This window comes from Metopolophium dirhodum, chromosome 1 (assembly GCF_019925205.1).
Source record: "Metopolophium dirhodum isolate CAU chromosome 1, ASM1992520v1, whole genome shotgun sequence".
In the NCBI taxonomy this organism is placed as follows: domain Eukaryota; kingdom Metazoa; phylum Arthropoda; class Insecta; order Hemiptera; family Aphididae; genus Metopolophium; species Metopolophium dirhodum.
The window spans coordinates 156,408,981-156,419,218 of record NC_083560.1 but is presented as its reverse complement, the minus strand read 5'-3'; the positions used below and the strand labels follow the sequence as shown (position 1 = coordinate 156,419,218).

Below are 10,238 nucleotides of genomic sequence, written 5' to 3'. Positions count from 1 at the left end.
ATCTTGATGTTAATAAAATAATTGTATTTAGTAATGGGATTAATAATGGATTGAAAAAATTAATGTTTTTAGGAGGTCAGTTTAATCCTAATTCAATTGATGGTGCTAAAGAATTATGTAAAAAATTTCAAAAAAATGAAATAAATAAAAATATTTCAGAAATAATAAATAAGATTATTCTAAATTTAATTAGATTTATAATATAAAAATTATGATTACCTTGAAATGTTCTTTCTCGAATTACATCTCGTCATCATAAGATTGAAATAGTAATAATTAAAATTAAATTTATTAATGATATTAAAATTAAATTTAAAATTTATAATTATGATATTTGAAATCATTAAATTAAAAGTATTTAAAGCTATTAAAATTGGTCATGGACTTAAATTTAGAATAAAATAAGGTTGATTAATTTTTATCATTATTCTCTAGAATATAAAGATGAAAGAATTGAAAATACATATCTTTGGATTAAGGCTACACATAATTCAAAAATTATTATAAATATTTGAATTAAAATAATAATGATTATTATTGAATTAAAGTTTAATAATGTTATAAGTAAGTGTCCTGCAATTAAATTTGCAGTTAGACGAATAGATAAAGAAAATGGTCGAATAATAATTCTTATTGTTTCAATGATTGTTATTAATGGGGCTAAATAAATTGGGTGTATTAAGTGGAATTAAATGTGCAATTATATTTTTTTGTATTTTTACATGTTGAAAAAATAATGTAAAATAATCAGAATGGTAAAGCTAAAGTAATTGAAAAAATTATATGACTTGATGATGAAAAAATATAAGGAAATAATCTAAAAAAGTTATTAAGTAAAATAAATATAAATAATGCAATAAATATAAATGCAGGTGATTTAGTTTTTTTTTATTTTATATAATATTAATATTTCGTTATTTAATATATTAAAAATTTTAAATATAAATCAATTTATTCGATTTGGTATAATTCATAAAAAATTTGGGTATTATTAAAATAATTAATAAAGTTCTAATTCAATTTAATTCTAAATTAAAAACTTTTGTTGAAGGGTCAAAAATATTAAATAAAATTTATTATAATTTTTTATGTTATTTTTAAATGAAATTTTAATTTTTATATTTTTAATAAAATTAAAGTATAATAGATTTATAATTAAATAGAATATAGAAAAAAAAAATATAAAATAGAATTAATCAATTTATTGGTGCTATTTGAGGGATTAAGTGATATAAATAAATAATTTTAATTTGACAAATTAATGTTATAACTTTAACTAATCTCTTTCATTAGAAGTAATTGCTAATTTACTATATTTTGATTTAAGAGATCATTACTTTGCTTTTCAGTCATCTAATGAGTTAAAAGTTTTTAATTCAATAGATAAATTTATTTAAATTAATTGATTCAATCTGAATTGGTATAAATCTATGATTAATTCCGCAAATTTCTGAACATTGACCAAAGTATATTCCAGGACGATTTATAAAAAGATTAATTTGGTTTATTCGTCCTGGAATTGCATCAATTTTAATTGCTAAACTTGGAATAGTTCAAGAGTGAATAACATCATCTGATGAAATTAAAAGTCGAATATTAAATTTAAATGGGATAATAGTTTTATTATCTACTTCAATTAAACGGAAATTTTCTTTATTTAAATCATTAATTATATATGATTCAAATTCAATATTTGAAAAAATCTGAGTATTCATAGGATCAAAATCATTGATGCCCAAAAATTTTAATTGTTAAAATAGGACATTTAATTTCATCTATTAAATATAATAAATGTAAAGAAGGTATGGCAATAAAAATTAAAAATAATAGGTGGAGTTGTTGTTCAAATAAACTCAATTATTTGATTTTCTGAAATTTTAATATTAATAAATTTATTGTTTATAATAAATAATATTATGTAAGTAATTGTTGATATAATTATAATAATAATAAAAATTGTATGATCATGAAAAAAAATTAATTGTTCTATTAATGGCGAATTTCTATTTTGAAATCTTAGTTTTAATCAAGTTATAATTTCTAAAAAAAGATTATTCTTTATAAATGAATTTTAAGTTCATTGCATATAATTTCTGCCATATTAGAAATTAATAATTAAAGGTAATTCTGAATATGAATGTTCTAATGGAGGTAAATTATGAATTCATTCAATAGAGTTTCTTAAATTTAATTTGAAAATTGTTGTTTTTTTTTAAAAAAATTCTATTTCAAATTGAATAAATTAAAATGATAATTCTAAATGTTGAAATTATTGATCCAATTGATGAAATTATATTTCATAATAAAAAATTATTAGGATAATCTGTATAACGTCGAGGTATTCCATTTAAACCTAAAAAATGTTGGGGGAAAAAAGTTAAATTTACTCCAATAAATATTAAAATAAATTGAATTTTTTAAAATAAAGTTATTTATAGAAAATCCTGTAAAAATTGGGAATCAATGAATTAGTCTAGCAATAATTGCAAATACAATTCCTATAGATAATACATAATGAAAATGAGCTACTACATAATAAGTATCATGAAGAATAATATCAATAGATGAATTAGCAAGAATAACTCCTGTTAAGCCACCAATTGTAAATAGAAAAATGAAACCTAAAGATCAAATTGTTGAGGGTGAAAAATTAATTTTAGATCCATAAATAGTAGCTAATCATCTAAAAATTTTAATTCCTGTAGGAATGGCAATACATTATAGTTGCTGATGTAAAATATGCTCGTGTATCAACATCTATACCAATTGTAAATATATGATGAGCTCATACAATAAATCCTAATAATCCAATAGTTAATATTGCATAAATTATTCTAATATTACCAAATGTTTCATTTTTATTTCTTTCTTGACTAATAATATGTGAAATTAATCCAAATCCAGGTAAAATTAAAATATAAACTTCAGGATGTCCAAAGAATCAAAATAAATGTTGATAAAGAATAGGATCTCCTCCTCCTGCTGGATCAAAAAATGAAGTGTTTAAATTTCGATCAGTTAATAATATTGTAATAGCACCAGCTAAGACTGGTAAAGATAAAATTAATAAAATAGCTGTAATTAAAATTGATCAAGGGAAAAGAGGAATTTGATTTAATTTTATATTATTTGGTATTATATTAAGAATTGTACAAATAAAGTTAATTGCTCCTAAAATTGAGGAGATTCCTGCTAAATGTAAGGAAAAAATAGTTAAATCAACTGAAATATTATTATGTGCAATGTTATTTGATAAAGGTGGGATAAATAGTTCATCCTGTTCCTGTTCCATTATTAATTAAAAAACTACAAATTATTATTATTAATGATGGGGGGTAATAATCAAAATCTAATGTTATTTAAACGTGGGAATGATATATCAGGACAACCTATTATTATAGGAATTAATCAATTTCCAAATCCACCAATTACAATTGGTATTGTTATAAAAAAAAATTATAATAAAAGCATGAATTGTTACAATTACATTATATAATTGGTTATTATTAATAATAGAATTAATTTGTCTTAGTTCTAGACGAATTAAAATTCTAAGAGATGATCCAATTATACCTGATCAAATACCAAATAAAAAGTATAAAGTTCCAATATCTTTATGATTAGTTGAAAAAATTCATTTTATAGATAAAATGGCTGATAATAGGTTGTAAATTGTAAATTTATATATAGATTAAATAATCTTTTTATCATTAAATCTTATATTCATATTAAATGATATTAAATTGCAAATTTAAAGGTATTAATTATTTAATTAAGGTTTAAAATATAATATTTTTAATTTTGAAGATTAATAGTTTATTTAGTTAACTTAAAACCTTAATAAATAAATAAGTAACTAAAAAATAATCTAAAAAAATTTATTAATATAATGAAATCATAATTGTTTTTTTTATATATTAGATATCATTTATTAAAAAGATTAAAATTAAATAATATAAAATAAGTTAATTTAATATAAAAAAGTAAATTTAAAATAGTTAGTATAATTAATATTATTATAATAATATATATATTATTATAGATTAAAGTTTTAATTAGTATTCATTTTATTAAAAATCCTATTATGGGAGGTAAACCTATAATTGAAAAAATTAATATTAATATATTTAATTTGAAAAAAAAATTTAAATTAAATAGTTTTATTTGATTAATATAATTAACATTATAATTATTAAGTATTTTAATAATTAAAAAATTTAATAAAGAATAAATTAAAAAGTAATTAATTCATAAATTTTCATTTATTAAAATTGCAAATAGTATTCAGGTAGTATTATTAATTGATGATATAGCTAAAATTTTACGTATTGAATTTTGATTTAAACCAAAAATTGAATTTATTGAGATTAATACAATTAAAAAAAATTATATTTTTATTAATATTTAAATAAGAAATTATAATTAAAGGTGTGATTTTTTGTCAAGTTATTATTAATAAACATGATATTCAATTCAGTCCTTCTATTATTGAAGGTAATCATAAATGAAAAGGTATTAATCTTAATTTTATTAATAGTGATATTATAATTAAAATATTATCATTATTTATAAATAATAGATTTTTATTAATTAAAAAAATTAGTAATAAAATTGAAGCAAAAGCTTGAATTAAAAAATATTTTATTGTAGCTTCAATTGAGTAAATTGATGACTTAAAGTTTAAAATTGGAATAATTGAAAATAGATTTAATTCTAATCCTATTCATATTGATAATCAATTTGATGCTGAAATTGATATTAAAGTTCTAAATATTAATAATGTAAAAAATATAATTTTTGTTAAATTTAAATTTATCAGAAAAAAGAATTTTATTCTATATTTGAAGTATGAATCCAAAAGCTTATTTTAGCTTATTTTTCTTTATGATATATACTTAGGTGTTTATGCATATAAATTTTTGAAATTTATGGATTAGATAGTTTCTTAAAGTATAATAAAAGTATATATAATTACATGATTTACTCTATCAAAGTAACCCTTTTTTCAGGCATTTTATTTTTAAAAATATTGTTTAGTAAAAAAATGTTTCTTGGTTTAGATAGAGATTGGGAATAATCTCAATAAAATTTTAAAAAAAATATGTTTTAGTGAGGCATGACGTTTGTAATTGTCTAAAAAAGGGGGGCGTAGCCCTCCTTTAAAAAAAAAAGAAAGAAGAAAGAGTATATAGAGGATTTATTAATATATATAGTAGTATACATATATAGACTTCATATATATATAGTATATATATATAATACATATATACATCTATATAGCTTATATTATATATATATATATATATATATATATAAATCCTTATATAGTAATATTATCTATACATCTTATATATATATATATATATGTATATAAATCCTTATATGAATATATACATATATTTATTGTATATATATATATAAGGTTTCTAGTTTGAAAATTCAATTATTTGAAAAATTAAAGTAGGAATAGTCGTATAAATTAACTAAAAAAAGTATATTTTTTTTAGCTATAAAATTAATTTTAATTTGTTAGAAATGTCCATTATTAAAAAAAAATATGTTGAAAAATTACAATTTTAGTTTTTTTACTTTAAAAAGTTGAGTTAAATTATTAAAAATTGTATAATTTGGTTTTTCAAAAATTGCAAAAATAAAAATTCTTTATTCGATTTTTTATCATAATTCGTTAACTAAAAATATTTTTGTGAGAAATTTTTTGGGTATAACTACATAATTGTGTATGATTTTTGTCTTCAAATTTGGAAAAATTTATTTTTATTTATTCGAGTTTTATTGTTTAATTTAAAATTTTAGCTCATTAAATGTATAAACCTGATTACAGAAAATATTTATATTTTATTAAAATTTTAATTTAGGAATTAATCAGTATATAAATATTTAAATATATGTAAATAGTCGTATAAATTAACTAAAAAAAGTATACTTTTTTTATCTATAAAATTAATTTTAATTTGTTAGAAATGTCCATTATTAAAAAAAAATATGTTGAAAAATTACAATTTTAGTTTTTTTACTTTAAAAAGTTGAGTTAAATTATTAAAAATTGTATAATTTGGGTTTTTCAAAAATTGCAAAAATAAAAATTCTTTATTCGATTTTTTATCATAATTCGTTAACTAAAATATTTTTGTGAGAAATTTTTGGGTATAACTACATAATTGTGTATGATTTTTGTCTTCAAATTTGGAAAATTTATTTTTATTTATTCGAGTTTTATTGTTTAATTTAAAATTTTAGTTCATTAAATGTATAAACCTGATTACAGAAAATATTTATATTTTATTAAAATTTTAATTTAGGAATTAATCAGTATATAAATATTTAAATATATGTAAATAGTCGTATAAATTAACTAAAAAAAGTATACTTTTTTTATCTATAAAATTAATTTTAATTTGTTAGAAATGTCCATTATTAAAAAAAAAATATGTTGAAAAATTACAATTTTAGTTTTTTTTACTTTAAAAAGTTGAGTTAAATTATTAAAAATTGTATAATTTGGTTTTTCAAAAATTGCAAAAATAAAAATTCTTTATTCGATTTTTTATCATAATTCGTTAACTAAAATATTTTTGTGAGAAATTTTTGGGTATAACTACATAATTGTGTATGATTTTTGTCTTCAAATTTGGAAAATTTATTTTTATTTATTCGAGTTTTATTGTTTAATTTAAAATTTTAGCTCATTAAATGTATAAACCTGATTACAGAAAATATTTATATTTTATTAAAATTTCAATTTAGGAATTAATCAGTATATAAATATTTAAATATATGTAAATAGTCGTATAAATTAACTAAAAAAAGTATACTTTTTTTATCTATAAAATTAATTTTAATTTGTTAGAAATGTCCATTATTAAAAAAAAAATATGTTGAAAAATTACAATTTAGTTTTTTTATTTTAAAAAGTTGAGTTAAATTATTAAAAATTGTATAATTTGGTTTTTTCAAAAATTGTAAAAATAAAAATTCTTTATTCGATTTTTTATCATAATTCGTTAATTAAAATATTTTTGTGAGAAATTTTTGGGTATAAACTACATAATTGTGTATAATTTTTGTCTTCAAATTTGGGAAAATTTATTTTTATTTACTTAAGTTTTATTGTTTAATTTAAAATTGTAATTTATTATAAATTCAATAAAATTAAAATTTAATTAAAAATTGCTTATTTTAATAATATTAAACCATATTATTATTATTTTATATATAAATATAATTTATTTTATTATAAAATTTTATTTAATTAAGAAAATACATGAAATTTTTTGATTGTTAATAAGTTCTTAAAGGATTTTAATAATTCTCAGTATTAAATATTAAATATTAAAGAGATTTAGATTTAATTATTAATTTAAGTATAAACTAAATATGTGCCAGCAGTTGCGGTTAAACATAATATACAAGTAAAATAGTTTGGTTATTAGTATTAAGTATAATTTATAATTTAATTTTTTTTAATAAAGTAAAAATTTAATTAAGAATTATTATTATAATTATTTTATTCTATTAAATTTTATTTAAAACTAGGATTAGATACCCTATTATAAAAGTTTAAATTAATTTACTAAAAAATTAATAGTTATGTTCTTTAAAATTTAAAAAATTTGGCGGTATTTTAGTCTTATTAGAGGAACCTGTTTTTTTAATTGATAATCCACGATTAATTTTACTTATTTTAAATAGTTCATATATCGCTGTCATGAATATATTTAAAAATTTATTTTCTTTGTTTATTTTTATGATTTATGTTAAGTCAAGATGTGGTTAATAAATAAGTTTATAATGGGTTACATTAAATTTTATTTTTGGATTTTAGATGAAAATTAAAATGAAATTGGATTTAATAGTAAATTTATTTATTTAATTAATATGAATAAAGATCTAAAATATGTACATATTGCCCGTCATTCTTATTAAAAAATAAGACAAGTCGTAACAAAGTAAATGTACTGGAAAGTGTATTTAGAAAGATTATATTTTTTATAAATAAATATCTAAATTTAAGTATGTCATTTACAATGATAGGATGTTGTTAAACTTTATTTAAATTAAAGTTATTAATATATTTATTTTTTATTGATTTTTTATAAAAGTAATTTATTTATTTTAGGGTTTTAGTATTAAGTAAAAATTAATTTTTAGATTTATAGTTCTAATAGTATTGTAAAAGAATTAGTTAAATTTTAAAAAGAATATTTTTAGTACCTTTTGTATCAGGGTTAATTAAAATTTTTAATTTTTTTTTAATTTCTCAAAATTTATAGAGTTAATTTTATTATTAATTTATTGTTTTATAAATATTTATAAAATAATATTAGTTTTGAAATTTAATTCGTTATATTATATTTAGTTATTTAAGATTTAAATTTAATTTAAAATTTTAAAAGTTATTTTGATTTTATATATTAATATTTTAAATTTAAATTATTTTAGGGATAAGCTTAAAATTTTTTATATAATAATTTATTTATTTTAATAATTTATTAGGAATAGAAATTTTTATTATAAGTTTGTAAAAATTTATTATTTATTTAGTTTTAATTTATTATAAATTTATTTATTTTTTTTATTAAATTTTATTAATTAATATTTAATTTTTAGTAATAATGATTAAATTAGTATAATTTATATTTATAAATTATGAATTCGGCAAAAATTATTTTCATCTGTTTAACAAAAACATTGTATTAAGTTTAATTTAATATAGGATCTGCTCAATGATTTATTTAAATAGCTGCAGTATTTTTGACTGTGCAAAGGTAGCATAATAATTAGTCTTTTAATTGAGGACTTGTATGAAAGATTTGATGAGAAATAAACTTTATTATTTATATAATTAAAATTTTATTTTTAAGTAAAAAAGCTTAAATTATTTAAAGGGACGATAAGACCCTATAAAACTTTATAAATATTAATTTTAATTTTTTTGGATTATAAATATTTTAATTTTATTATTTATTTTATTGGGGTGATAAAAAAAATTATTAAACTTTTTTTAAAATTTTACATTATTTAGTGATTATTTGAATTAAAATTTTTAATTATAGGAAAAAGTTACTTTAGGGATAACAGCGTAATTAATTTTTTAAGTTCAAATTTAAAAATTAGTTTGCGACCTCGATGTTGAATTAAGATTAATCTTTAGGTGCAAAATTTTAAGTATTAGGTCTGTTCGACCTTTAAATTCTTACATGATTTGAGTTCAAACCGGTGTAAGCCAGGTTGGTTTCTATCTTTTAAAAAATAATTTATTTTAGTACGAAAGGATTAAATAATTAAATTAAATTTTTTTTATTAAGTGAATTAAATTAATTTAACTATTTTGGCAGATAATTGTGTTAAATTTAGAATTTAATTATATAATTTTTAATTATAGATAGTAATTTTTATATTTATTATAATTATTAATTTTTTGATTTTATTTTTAATAGTTTTCATAAGAGTAGCTTTTTTTACTTTATTAGAACGTAAAGTTTTAGGTTATATTCAATTACGTAAAGGCCCTAATAAATTTTTTATTAAAGGTGTTTTTCAACCTATAGGTGATGGTTTAAAGTTATTTTTTAAAGAAGTTAATTATCCTAGAAATATAAATTTTTTAATTTTTATAATTTCCCCTATATTAGGTTTATTAATTTCTGTTTTTTTTTTGATTTATTTATCCTTATATTGGTATAAATTATATTATAGGTTTTGGTTTAATTTATATGTTTTGTTGTTCGAGTTTAATAGTTTATATTTTTTTAATAATTAGATGATCATCTAATTCTAATTATTCAGTTTTAGGGATAATTCGTTTTATTTCTCAAATAATTTCTTATGAAGTAAGAATAATAATTATTATTATAAATTTAATATTTTTAATTAATAGATTTAATTTAAATGATTTTTATATTTATCAAATAAATTCTAAATTTTTTTTTTTTCTTTTTTTAATATTTATTTTATTATTAATTAGATTTTTAGCAGAAATGAATCGTTCTCCTTTTGATTTTTCTGAAGGAGAATCAGAATTAGTTTCTGGTTTTAATATTGAATTTAGAAGTTTATCTTTTATTTTTATTTTTATATCTGAATATATAAGAATTATATTTATAGGTATATTATTATGTGAAATATTTTTTGGTTTAATAATGAATTAAATTTTATTTAAATATTTTTATTTTAACATTTATATTTTTAATTATTTGATTACGTGGGTTTTTACCACG

General features: G+C 16.9%; 1 pseudogene; it reads right to left on the bottom strand.

Annotated features, from left to right (window-relative positions):
* Nucleotides 1–1,359: 1,359 nt before the first annotated feature.
* LOC132933443 (cytochrome c oxidase subunit 2-like) lies at nt 1,360–5,013 on the bottom strand (annotated as a pseudogene).
* Nucleotides 5,014–10,238: the final 5,225 nt, after the last annotated feature.